Source organism: Arachis hypogaea, chromosome 3, assembly GCF_003086295.3.
Source record: "Arachis hypogaea cultivar Tifrunner chromosome 3, arahy.Tifrunner.gnm2.J5K5, whole genome shotgun sequence".
NCBI lineage: Eukaryota > Viridiplantae > Streptophyta > Magnoliopsida > Fabales > Fabaceae > Arachis > Arachis hypogaea.
In genome coordinates, this window is record NC_092038.1 from 112,650,614 (window position 1) to 112,665,044 (window position 14,431).

Genomic DNA, 14,431 nt, shown 5'->3' on the forward strand with positions numbered 1-14,431 from the left:
TTCAACTGGGATATACTCTGTTATTCCCATCTTCACTCCAGCATCTTTGCAGAGCATAGAAATTAGGCTGGGATAGGCCAATCTGGCGTCCTTGGAGTTCCTGTTTGCTATTTTGTATAGCTCACATGAGATCAGTTGATGGACTTCTACTTCTTTTCCCAACATGATGCAGTGAATCATTACTGCTCTTTTAATAGTAACTTCAGAGCGGTTGCTGGTGGACAATATGGAACGCCCTATGAAATCTAGCCAACCTCTGGCTGCTGGTTTTAGATCTTCTCTTTTGAGTTGAACTGGGATGCCAGTCGTGCTGGTGGTCCACTTGGCTTCAGGGATGCATATATCCTCCAGAATCTTGTCCAGACCTTTATTTACCCTCATCATTCTCCTATTAAAGGTGTTTGGGTCATCTTTCAGTTGGGGAAGCTTAAATATCTCCTTGATCATGTCAGGATGGGTATGAATAATCTTTCCTCTGACTAAGGTCCGATGGTCAAAGAGAGCAGCTCCAATTATTCTTTGCCGGTCTGTCTGCCATAGATTAGCATAGAACTCCTGAACCATGTTCTTTCCCACTTTCGTTTCAGGATTGGCCAGAATTTCCCAATTCCTGTTTCGAATTTTCTCTTGGATCTCCGGATATTCATCTTCTTTCAGATCGAATTTGACTTCCGGGATCACTGATCTGTGACTCATTATTTTGTAATAATGGTCTGAATGTTCTTTAGTTAAGAACTTCCCTTGATTCCAAAGTGGCTTTGGAATGTTTTCTTTCTTTCCTCTTGGGGTGGTTTGCTTTCCTTTAGGAGCCATGATCTTTAATGAGTATGTTTTTGTGATCACGGATAAACACACCAAACTTAGAGCTTTGCTTGTCCTCAAGCAAAAGAGGAGAAAGAAGAGGGATAGGAGGAGAGCAAGTGTGGTATGGTGAGGAGGAGATGGGCGCCGGATATAATATAGAAAGGGAGGGGGTGGGGAATTTTCGAAAATCAGAAAAAGATAGGATAAAAGATATGATTTGTAAAAGATAGATATGATGAGAAAAAGATATAGTTTAAAAAGAGAAAGATTTGAAATTAAAAGATAGATCTGAATTTTAATTTTGAAAAAGATTTTAAAAAGATAATTGAGTTTTTGAAAACAAATTTAAAAGAGTTGGATTGGAAAACAATTTGGCTTTATGGATTAAGATATATTTAAAAATTTTTGAAACATGGATTTTTAAAAATCAGGATTTTTAGAAAACTAATTTGAAATGAGGGATGACAAATTGAAACATGTTTATGTAAGAAATCATGAATTGAAACATAAAAATTTAGAAAAATTAAGATTAAAAACGAATTTTTTACCTCCTCCCACCATCCTGGCGTTAAACGCCCAAACGATGCATGTTTTGGGCGTTTAACGCCCAATTGTTGCTTCTCCTGGGCGTTCAACGCCCAGAAGGTGCTTCTTTCTGGCGTTTAACGCCCAGAAGATGCTTCTTTCTGGCGTTTAACGCCCAGAAGATGCTCCTTTCTGGCGTTTAACGCCCAGATAGCTACCCTTACTGGCGTTAAACGCCCAGTGGGTGCTTCTTTTGGGCGTTCAACGCCCAAATTGTTTCTTACTGGCTTTTTCACGCTAGTGAGCTTCCAAATTTCCCTGTAACTCTGTGACTTCAACCAATTGCTATTTCACCTTTTGAAGATACTTTAGCATCTACCTGTAAAACTTTAGTTAATTAGAAAAACGAATAAAATTAAATTTTGTGATTGGCTGGGTTGCCTCCCAGCAAGCGCTTCTTTAATGTCATTAGCTGGACTATTACTGATCTTCAATTAAGTCTCAGTTTTGAGCATTCTTGCTCGAAATTACCTTCAAGATAATGTTTAACTCTTTGTCCATTAACAATGAACTTTTTGTTAGAGTCATTATCCTGAAGCTCTATGTATCCATATGGTGATACACTTGTAATTACATATGGACCTCTCCACCGGGATTTTAATTTCCCGGGGAATAATTTGAGCCTTGAATTAAATAGCAGAACTTTCTGCCCCGGCTCAAAGACTCTGGATGACAATTTCTTATCATGCCATCTTTTTGCTTTCTCCTTGTAAATTTTTGCATTCTCGAAAGCATTGAGTCTAAATTCCTCTAGCTCATTTAACTGGAGCAATCGTTTTTCTCCAGCTAACTTGGCATCAAGGTTCAGGAATCTGGTTGCCCAGTAGGCCTTGTGTTCCAGTTCCACTGGCAAGTGACATGCCTTTCCATACACAAGCTGGTATGGAGAGGTCCCTATGGGGGTCTTGAATGCTATTCTGTATGCCCACAGAGCATCATCCAAGCTTCTTGCCCAATCCCTTCTACGGTTAATTACAGTCCGTTCCAGGATTCTTTTAAGTTCTCTATTTGAGACTTCAGCTTGCCCATTAGTTTGTGGGTGATATGGAGTAGCTACCCTGTGGCTAACTCCATAACGTACCAGAGCAGAGTAAAGCTGTTTATTGCAGAAATGAGTGCCCCCATCACTGATTAATACTCTAGGGATACCAAATCTGCTGAAGATATGTTTCTGGAGGAATTTTAACACTATTTTAGTGTCATTAGTGGGTGTTGCAATAGCCTCCACCCATTTGGATACATAATCCACTGCCACCAGAATATAAGTGTTTGAGTATGATGGTGGGAAAGGTCCCATGAAGTCAATACCCCATACATCAAACAACTCAATCTCCAAGATTCCTTGTTGAGGCATGGCATAACTGTGAGGTAGGTTGCCTGATCTTTGGCAACTGTCACAATTAAGCACAAACGCTCGGGAATCTTTATAAAGGGTAGGCCAGTAGAAGCCACTTTGGAGGACTCTTGTGGCTGTTCGCTCACTTCCAAAATGTCCTCCATACTGTGATCCATGGCAGTGCCATAGAATCTTTTGTGCTTCTTCCTTAGGCACACATCTACGGATTACTCCGTCTGCACACCTCTTGAAGAGATATGGTTCATCCCAAAGATAGTACTTCGCATCTGTGATCAATTTCTTTGATTGCAGCCTACTGTACTCTTTGGGTATGAATCTCACTGCCTTGTAGTTTGCAATGTCTGCAAACCATGGCACTTCCTGGATGGCAAACAGTTGCTCATCCGAAAAGGTTTCAGAGATCTCAGTGAGAGGGAGGGGCGCCCCTTCCACTGGTTCTATTCGGGACAGGTGATCTGCTACTTGATTCTCTGTCCCTTTTCTGTCTCTTATTTCTATATCAAACTCTTGCAGAAGCAATACCCATCTTATGAGTCTGGGTTTTGAATCCTGCTTTGTGAGTAGATATTTAAGAGCAGCATGATCAGTGTACACAATCACTTTTGATCCTACTAAATAGGATCTGAATTTATCAATGGCGTAAACCACTGCAAGTAGCTCTTTTTCTGTGGTTGTGTAATTCTTCTGTGCATCATTTAGAACACGGCTGGCATAATAAATGACGTGCAGAAGCTTGTCATGCCTTTGTCCCAACACTGCACCAATGGCATGGTCACTGGCATCACACATCAATTCAAATGGTAATGTCCAGTCTGGTGCAGAGATGATTGGTGCTGTAACCAATTTAGCTTTCAAAGTCTCAAATGCCTGCAGACACTCTTTATCAAAGATAAATGGCGTGTCAGCAGCTAGCAGGTTGCTCAGAGGTTTGGCGATTTTTGAAAAATCCTTTATAAACCTCCTATAGAATCCTGCATGCCCCAGAAAGCTTCTGATTGCCTTAACATTAGCAGGTGGTGGCAATTTTTCAATTACCTCTACCTTAGCTTGATCCACCTCTATCCCCTTGTTCGAGATTTTGTGCCCAAGGACAATTCCTTCAGTCACCATAAAGTGACACTTCTCCCAGTTTAAAACCAGGTTAGTCTCTTGGCATCTCTTTAGAACAAGTGCTAAATGGTTAAGGCAGGAGCTGAATGAGTCTCCAAATACTGAAAAGTCATCCATGAAGACTTCCAGGAATTTTTCCACCATATCAGAGAAAATTGAGAGCATGCACCTCTGAAAAGTTGCAAGTGCATTGCACAGGCCAAATGGCATCCTTCTGTATGCAAATACTCCAGATGGGCAGGTGAATGCCGTTTTCTCCTGATCCTGGGGATCTACTGCAATTTGATTATAACCTGAGTATCCATCCAGGAAGCAGTAGTATTCATGACCTGCTAGTCTTTCTAGCATTTGGTATATGAATGGTAAAGGAAAATGATCCTTTCTGGTGGCTGTATTGAGCCTTCGATAATCAATACACATACGCCACCCTGTAACTGTTCTTGTAGGAACCAGTTCATTTTTTTCATTGTGAACCACTGTCATGCCTCCTTTCTTAGGAACAACTTGGACAGGGCTCACCCAGGGGCTGTCAGAAATAGGATAAATAATCCCAGCCTCTAGTAATTTAGTGACCTCTTTCTGCACCACTTCTTTCATGGCTGGATTCAGCCGCCTTTGTGGTTGGACCACTGGCTTGGCGTCATCCTCCAGTAAAATCTTGTGCATGCATCTGGCTGGGCTAATGCCCTTAAGATCACTGATGGACCACCCAAGAGCTGTCTTGTGTGTCCTTAGCACTTGAATTAGTGCTTCCTCTTCCTGTGGCTCTAAGGTAGAGCTTATAATTACAGGAAAGGTATCACCTTCTCCCAGAAATGCATATTTCAGGGATGGTGGTAATGGTTTGAGTTCGGGTTTTGGAGGTTTCTCCTCTTCTTGAGGGATTTTCAGAGGTTCTATTATCTTCTCTGATTCCTCCAAATCAGGCTGAACATCCTTAAATATGTCCTCCAGCTCTGATTCGAGACTCTCAGCCATATTAACCTCTCTTACCAGAGAGTCAATAATATCAACACTCATACAGTCATTTGGAGTGTCTGGATGTTGCATGGCTTTGACAACATTCAACTTGAACTCCTCCTCATTGACTCTCAAGGTTACTTCCCTTTTTTGGACATCAATGAGGGTTCGGCCAGTTGCTAGGAAAGGTCTTCCTAGAATGAGAGTTGCACTCTTGTACTCCTCCATTTCCAGCACCACAAAGTCAGTAGGGAAGGCGAATGGCCCAACCTTGACAATCATGTCTTCAATCACTCCTGATGGATATTTAATGGAGCCATCAGCAAGTTGAAGACATATCCTGGTTGGTTTGATTTCTTCAGTTAAACCAAGCTTTCTGATAGTAGATGCAGGTATTAGGTTGATACTTGCCCCAAGATCACATAAAGCTTGCTTGGTACAAGTACCCTCTAATGTGCATGGTATCATAAAGCTCCCAGGATCTTTAAGCTTCTCAGGTAAGCTTTTTAGAATGACTGCACTGCATTCTTCAGTGAGGTAAACTTTTTCAGTTTCCCTCCAATCCTTCTTATGACTTAAGATCTCTTTCATGAACTTAGCATAAGATGGTATTTGCTCAAGTGCTTCTACAAACGGAATCTTTATTTCAAGAGTCCTGAGATAGTCTGCAAAGCGGGCAAATTGCTTATCCTGTTCCGCTTGGCGGAGTTTTTGAGGATAAGGCATTTTGGCTTTGTATTCCTCAACCTTAGTTGCTGCAGGTTTATTACCTACAGGAGTGGGTTGGGAAGCCTTTTTAGAAGGGTTGTCATCAGCACTTGTATGTGACTGATCCCCCACTGGCATTTGAATGCCAGGGGTGGAAGCTGGAGTGGCGTTAGACGCCACCTCCTTGTTTGTTACTGGCGTTTGAACGCCAGAACCATGTTCCCTTTGGGCGTTCAACGCCAGATTCATGCTTGTTTCTGGCGTTGAACGCCAGAAATGAGCATGGTCTGGGCGTTCAGCGCCAGCTTTATTCCTCTCTGGGCTCTAACTGTCCTCAGAGGGATTTTGAGTAACCAATTGTTCATTTCTTGGTTTCCTGCTGCTTTGAAGTGAGGTATTTAATGTTTTCCCACTTCTTAGTTGAACTGCTTGGCATTCTTCTGCTATTTGTTTTGACAGTTGCTTTTCTGTCTGCTTTAATTGCACTTCCATATTCCTGTTAGCCATTCTTGTTTCCTGTAATATTTCCTTGAATTCGGCTAGCTGCTGAGTTAGAAAGTCTAATTGCTGATTAAATTCATTAGCCTGATCCACCGGACTGAGTTCTGCAGTTACTGTTTTAGCTTCTTCTTTCATGGAAGATTCACTGCTTAGGTACAGATGTTGATTTCTGGCAACTGTATCAATAAGCTCTTGAGCTTCTTCAATTGTTTTTCTCATATGTATAGATCCACCAGCTGAGTGGTCTAGAGAAATCTGAGCTTTTTCTGTAAGCCCATAGTAGAAGATGTCTAATTGCACCCACTCTGAAAACATTTCAGAGGGGCATTTTCTTAGCATCTCTCTGTATCTCTCCCAAGCATCATAAAGGGATTCATTATCTCCTTGTTTGAAGCCTTGGATGCTTAGCCTTAGCTGTGTCATCCGTTTTGGAGGGAAATAGTGATTCAGGAATTTTTCTGACAGCTGTTTCCATGTTTTTATGCTGTTCTTAGGCTGGTTATTTAACCACCTCTTAGCTTGATCTTTTACAGCAAATGGAAACAGTAATAATCTGTAGACATCCTGATCTACTTCCTTATCATGTACTGTATCAGCAATTTGCAGAAATTGTGTCAGAAACTCTGTAGGTTCTTCATGTGGAAGACCAGAATACTGGCAGTTTTGCTGCACCATGATAATGAGCTGAGGATTCAGCTCAAAGCTACTAACTCCAATGGAGGGTATACAGATACTACTCCCATATGAAGCAGTAGTGGGGTTAGCATATGACCCCAGAGTCCTCTTGGACTGTTCATTCCTACTTGCTTCCATGATGGAATACAAGAGATAATTTATATGTTGATTTTATTTATTTTATAAAAGTGGAATAAATAGAAACGAAATATATAAAAAGAATTTTAAAAATATTTTGTGAAAATTTTTCGAAAAATTTTGAAATTGAAATCTGAAATTTATAAAAAAAAATTTCGAAAATGTAGTTTTAAAATTAGTTAGAAAAGATATTTATTCTTAAAAATTTTTTTTCTTGAATTTTATGATGAAAGAGAAAAACACAAAAAAGGCACAAGACTTAAAATTTTTAGATCTAATGCTCCTTATTTTCGAAAATTTTTGGAGGGAAAACACCAAGGAACACCAAACTTAAAAATTTTAAGATCAAGACACAAGAAAAACTCAAGAACACTTCGAAGATTCACAAGAACACCAAGAACAAAAGAAAGAACACCAAACTTAAAATTTTTAGAAAATCAATATAAATTTTCGAAATTTATAAAAAGATTAACAAGAAAACACCAAACTTAAAGTTTGGCACAAGATTAAATCCAAGAAAAATTATTTTTGAAAAAGGTTCCAAAGGGGATAACCAATTGTCAAGAACAACTTGAAGATCAAGGAAGAACCAAGAACACTAACACGGGAATTTTAAAGAAAATATAAAATATGCAATTAACACCAAACTTAGAATAAGACACTAAACTCACGAAAAATTAACAATTAATTAAGAAAAATAATATTTTTAAAAAGAAATTTTTGAAAAGAAACTATCCTATCAAAATTTAATGACTCTATAACAACAAAAATAAATTATTCCTAATCTAAGAAATAAAATAAGCCTTCAATTGTTCAAACTCAACAATCCCCGGCAACGGCGCCAAAAACTTGGTGCACGAATTTGTAATTCGCACAACTAACCAGCAAGTGCACTGGGTCGTCCAAGTAATACCTTACGTGAGTAAGGGTCGATCCCACGGAGATTATTGGTTTGAAGCAATCAATGTTTATTTTATTAATCTTAGTCAGGAGGCCAATGAAGTTATTTGGATTTAATTGTAAGAAGTCAAAGTATTTAAAATTGTTGGACAAATAAAAGAGAATAATAGCGTTACTTGTTGTGCAGTAATGAGAAATATGTTGGAGTTTTGGAGATGCTTTGTCCTCTGACTTCAACTCTTCCTTGAAATCCTTCTCCACACGCAAAGTCCCTTCCATGGCAAGCTCTATGTAGGGTGTCACCGTTGTCAATGGCTACTTCCCATCCTCTCAGTGAAAACGTTCCTATGCTCTGTCACAGCACGGCTAATCATCTGTCGGTTCTCAATCAGGTTGGAATAGAATCCATTGATTCTTTTGCGTCTGTCACTAACGCCCAGCCTTCATGAGTTTGAAGCTCGTCACAGTCATTCAATCCCAGAATCCTACTCGGAATACCACAGACAAGGTTTAGACTTTCCGGATTCTCATGAATACCGCCATCAATCCGGCTTATACCACGAAGATTCTGATTAAGGAATCTAAGAGATACTCATTCAATCTGATGTAGAACGGAGGTGGTTGTCAGGCACACGTTCATGGATTGAGGAAGGTGATGAGTGTCACGGATCATCACCTTCTCCATAACTAAGCGCGAATGAACATCTTAGATAAGAACAAGCGTGTTTGAATGGAAAACAAAGGAATTGTATTAAATCATCGAGACGCCGCAGAGCTCCTCACCCCCAACAATGGAGTTTAGAGACTCATGCCGTCAAAAAGTATGTAATTCAGATCTGAAAATATCATGAGGTCCAAGATAAGTCTCTAAAAGTTGTTTAAATAGTAAACTAGTAACCTAGGTTTACAGAATATGAGTAAACTAAGATAATTGGTGCAGAAATCCACTTCTGGGGCCCACTTGGTGTGTGCTGGGACTGAGACTAAAGCTATCCACGAGTTGAGGCCTTTCTTGGAGTTGAACTCCAAGTTATAACGTGTTTTGGGCGTTCAACTCCGGATCATGACGTTTTTCTGGCGTTTAACTCCAGACAGCAGCATGTACTTGGAGTTCAACGCCATATTACGTCGTCTATCTTCGCGCAAAGTATGGACTATTATATATTGCTGGAAAGCCCTGGATGTCTACTTTCGAACGCCGTTGAGAGCGCGCCAATTGAACTCCTGTAGCTCCAGAAAATCCATTTCGAGTGCAGGGAGGTCAGGATCCAACAGCATCAGCAGTCCTTTTTCAGCCTAACTCAGATTTTTGCTCAGCTCCCTCAATTTCAGCCAGAAAATACCTGAAATCACAGAAAAACACACAAACTCATAGTAAAGTCCAGAAATATGATTTTTTCCTAAAAACTAATAATATTCTACTAAAAACTAATTAAAACATACTAAAATCTACATGAAATTACCCCCAAAAAGCGTATAAAATATCCGCTCATCAGTCCCTATTCACTCCAAACAATTGATATTAAGGTGATCAGTCTCAATATCTCAAGTTTAATGCTTTAAAGTCCCAAATGCATGCTCACGAACATGTATGCTACACATACCAGTCGGATATCCTAGGTAGCACATAGTCACACACAGAGTATACTCAGAAGCATAATCAGTTCGTCTCTCAGGCTCTACAGGAATGAACTGCTCTGATAACATAATGTAGCATCCTACCACACAGAGCTTTACACCTAGGATGTAAAATAGAGGAGGTGAGGTATTACGACCTCCAAAATAAAATATGTACATATAATAGCAGAAGAATGATAATATGCTAGGAGCCTTGAAGAATGGAGGGAATAAAAATCGTGAAATAAAAAGCGCAACGCTTCGGAAACGGAATAACTTGCATGTGAAGAACACTATAACTATCAAACATAAGATAATAAAGGTAGGAATATAGAGCCAAAGATACAAAATAACAAGCTCCTAACTCAGCTTGCGAAGTCAAGGCTGCCCGGAGATTATTTACACACACACACACACACACACACACACACACACACACACACACACACACACACACACACACACACACACACATATATATATATATATATGTATATATATATATATCCAAAACCCAAATGTACATAAACAAAATCTTGCCTCTCTATAAACCTCTAGGAGGATCAAAATAACAAGTTATGCGGAGAGAAAGCTAAGTACATATATATAAATTACCGTACAACAAAATAACCCAGTAACCACTTCGCTTCAGGAACCCAGACGCCTAACGAGATGCCTCTCGACCTGCATCTTAAAAATAACAACATAGTAAGGAATGAGAACCGGAGGTTCTCAGTATGGTAAATGTGCCACACACATAATATATAAGGTCTTGGGAATGCCAGAGGCAATCCTAGAACACTGACACTCAGATTGTAGAGTTTAAAGTATTAAACAGAAGCCATAAAAGGTGGTTTTCCAAAAGTATCTAAACCTAACTTAACCTTAAATCTGAGTTCTATATTGCCATTCCTCCATACCTCCAACTCCATTATGCATTTCACAGACAAATATACAGATAAAGACAAGTACAAGAAGGTTACAAATACTGCAGGTAACAAATGTACATTTAACATAGCAAGTACATTTAGGCACACCCAGTTAAAGCACAAGCAAGTAATTCAAGTAATATGCATATGATGCATGGCTGTCCTATGGCTGATGAGGCTCATCAGTCAGTTATCCAGCCAACCCGACAAGTCTAAAAACCTTAAACTGTCCCTCGACATGCATCCCCAAGAGTCTATGCATAGCTTTTTCTCAAATAATCAATATTGCTCAATAGGGGTTACATTCCCGGGAATTTATAGTGCACGGTCACCCTTATGTCGTAAGATCAACAGAGTATCGAGTTTTCAACCTAGTACACGTGGTGGTAAGCCACGGTACTTTATCCAGGGAATCTCGTATCTCAGATCATATAATCACCCAAACCAAGTATCATACATAACCATTCATTTGAATATCCAGCCAAGTATCATAATCAATAAATCACTTTTCAACTTTACTTCACCTTCAAGTTATCCTCATTTCCTAACTTCATCTTATTATCAGGTTTAACACTATTATTTATGACCAAAAGAATGAAAATAGAAGTTTAGAAGTTTGAAATAGGTGTTAAAACCTCAAAAATCATGTTTGCTAGAGCAGGTGCCATGCGTACGTGTGGCTCATGCGTGTGCGTGGGAGTATAAAAATGCAGCTCACGCGCGTCCCTTGTCATGCGTACGTGTAGGTGAAATCTTCATGTCACGCGTACGCGTGGATATGCTCTCACACGTGCGCATCGAACCAGTCGCGTGTCCATTGCCAAAAAAAAAAACATGCCACACGTACACGTGGGCCACGCGTATGCATGGGCGTACGATCTTGAAAAGAGACAGATTCGGTAGCAAGGCTGCATAATGATGAAAATTCAGTTTTGACATACAATCTTCCAACAACCTTAACTTGTTCGATTTAAAATATTTTTCACCCGTTCTTTGAATGTCATACACTACACGAACTAAATAAATTGAGGGTTCAAAAGCCAGGTTATGCCTCGCCAAAGTTTGGCCAAAAACTAACTTTTGTAACTGACAAAACCTCTACCTCATTTAAAATAGTTCCCATGTTACCAACACAATAACCTATACAAGATAGCTCCAAAAAGGTCCTTGTTCCTCAACACCATAACCACCATGAAAAATCACACTTCACGCCAATAACAAATACATATACATATGCCAAATCCACCATCAACAACTAGATACATACATGCCAAAACCCATAACCAAACTATAGTTCATAAATTACAAACTTATATCCTCAAAACAATGATTAACAACATCCTCAAAACAATGATTAACAACATTTCAATCCTTCCACTAAGCAGCATCACATCAACCCATGTTTAATAACAAAACATTAAACCACAATATACACATACGTTCCAACTTATCCTATGCTCATCTAGCCTAAGTTTTCATAGAACATTATATATTAAATCCAAGAAACCTAAACCATACCTTGGCCGATTTCCACGTAATGATCAAGGTAATTTATTCAACACAGACACAGCCACTCAAAATTCAATAAACACTAGGCTCAGCTTCCTCCAAGTTCCAATATTCACAATTTCAAGTTCCAATTATTTATTTTCAACCTAATACACATTTATAACACATGTATACCCAATTTAATACTCAAAACACAAATTCAATGAAATTAAAATAGAATTATCGTATCCTCACCTTACCCAAGCTTCACATAAGCATGAGTGTACGTTTTTCTCAAGCTAATTAGATCATAAAACATCAAAAAGCAAGGAATTTCAATACCCATACCATACTTTCAAGAATTGGGGACATGAGTGGATGGAAGTATTTAATGACTTACCTATGAAATTATTCTGATAGAAACGTAGAGCTTGACACGGTGAACGTGTGGCGGCAAATGGTGCGGCGATTAGAGCTCGGATGGAGGAGTTACGGGATTCGGAGTTCACCGTAAGGGTTTCGGTAAAGTTTTGTTCTCTTCTCCCCTATGTGTGCTTCAGTTTCATTTCTGTTGAAATGAAGGGGAAGAAAGGTTTGGGTTCATTTAATAGGTCGGTCTGGTTGGACCGACGGCCCAGTTTGGTCCCGGTTCAATCGGTTCGGTCCGTTTGGTCCAATTTTGGATTGTTTTCTTCGAAATTAGTGTCAAAATTCTCGTTTCGATAAGTTCTATCCTAATTTGATATAATATTCACATTTCTAATATTAGTTATTAAAAACTAATTTATTGACTAATTATCTACTAATTTATCGGGGTTTACAGACGGTAACCATACCCACAAAATCCTTCACCTTCGCAGCTGAACATCCCACCGTCGCCACCGTGTGGTCTGGAACCTGGCATCATCTCTGATCTGAATTGCATCACCCATCTTCCCTCGTGCACGCCTTCAGCCAACCAGACTCCTGGGGCTCACTAATGAGCGGATAATTTATACGCTTTTTGGCATTATTTTTAGTATGTTTTTAGTATCTTTTAGTTAGTTTTTATTATATTTTTATTAGTTTTTAGTTAAAATTCACTTTTCTGGACTTTACTACGAGTTTGTGTGTTTTTCTGTGATTTCAGGTATTTTCTGGCTGAAATTGAGGGACCTGAGCAAAAATCTGATTCAGAGGCTGAAAAGGACTGCAGATGCTGTTGGATTCTGACCTCCCTACACTCAAAGTGGATTTTCTGGAGCTACAGAAGCCCAATTGGCTCGATCTTAATTGCATTGGAAAGTAAACATCCTGGGCTTTCCAGCAATGTATAATAGTTCATACTTTGCCCGATATTTGATGGCCCAAACAGGCGTTCCAAGTCAGCTCAAGAATTCTGGCGTAAAACGCCGGAACTGGCACAAGAATGGGAGTTAAACGCCCAAACTGGCACAAAAGCTGGCGTTTAACTCCAAGAAAAGTCTCTACACGAAAATGCTTCAATGCTCAACCTAAGCACACACCAAGTGGGCCCGGAAGTGGATTTTTATGTCATTTACTCATCTTTGTAAACCCTAAGCTACTAGTTATCTACAAATAGGACCATTTACTATTGTATTTTCATCTTGGTTCTTCTGGTTCCCTCTCTGGGGCCGAAGCCAATGATCACCATTATCACTTATGTATTTTCAACGGTGGAGTTTCTACACACCATGGATTAAGGTGTGGAGCTCTGCTGTACCTCGAGGTTTAATGCAATTACTATTGTTCTTCTATTCAATTCGGCTTATTCTTGTTCTAAGATATCACTTGTTCCTCAACTTGATGAATGTGATGATTCGTGACACTCATCATCATTCTCACCTATGAACGTGTGCCTGACAACCACCTTCGTTCTACCTTAGATTGAGTGGATATCTTTTGGATCCCTTAATCGGAATCTTCGTGGTATAAGCTAGAATTGATGGCGGCATTCAAGAGAATCCGGAAGGTCTAAACCTTGTCTGTGGTATTCTGAGTAGGATTCGAGGATTGAATGACTGTGACGAGCTTCAAACTCACGATTGTGGGGCATTAGTGACAGACGCAAAAGAATCACTGGATTCTATTCCGACATGATCGAGAACCGACAGCTGAATAGCCGTGCTGTGACAGAGCGCGTTGAACATTTTCACTGAGAGGATGGGACTGTAGCCATTGACAACGGTGATGCCCAACATACAGCTTGCCATGGAAAGGAGTAAGAAGGATTGGATGAAGACAGTAGGAAAGCAGAGAGACGGAAGGAACAAAGCATCTCCATACGCTTAACTGAAATTCCCACCAATGAATTACATAAGTATCTCTATCTTTATTTTATGTTTTATTCATAAATCATCTATAACCATTTAAATTTGCCTGACTGAGATTTTCAAGATGACCATAGCTTGCTTCATACCAACAATCTCCGTGGGATCGACCCCTTACTCGCGTAAGGTTTATTACTTGGACGACCCAGTGCACTTGCTGGTTAGTTGTGCGAAGTTGTGATAAAGAGTTGAGATTGCAATTGAGCATACCATGTTGATGGCGCCATTGATGATCACAATTTCGTGCACTAAGTTTTTGGCGCCGTTGCCGGGGATTGTTTGAGTTTGGACAACTGACGGTTCATCTTGTTGCTTAGATTAGGTATTTT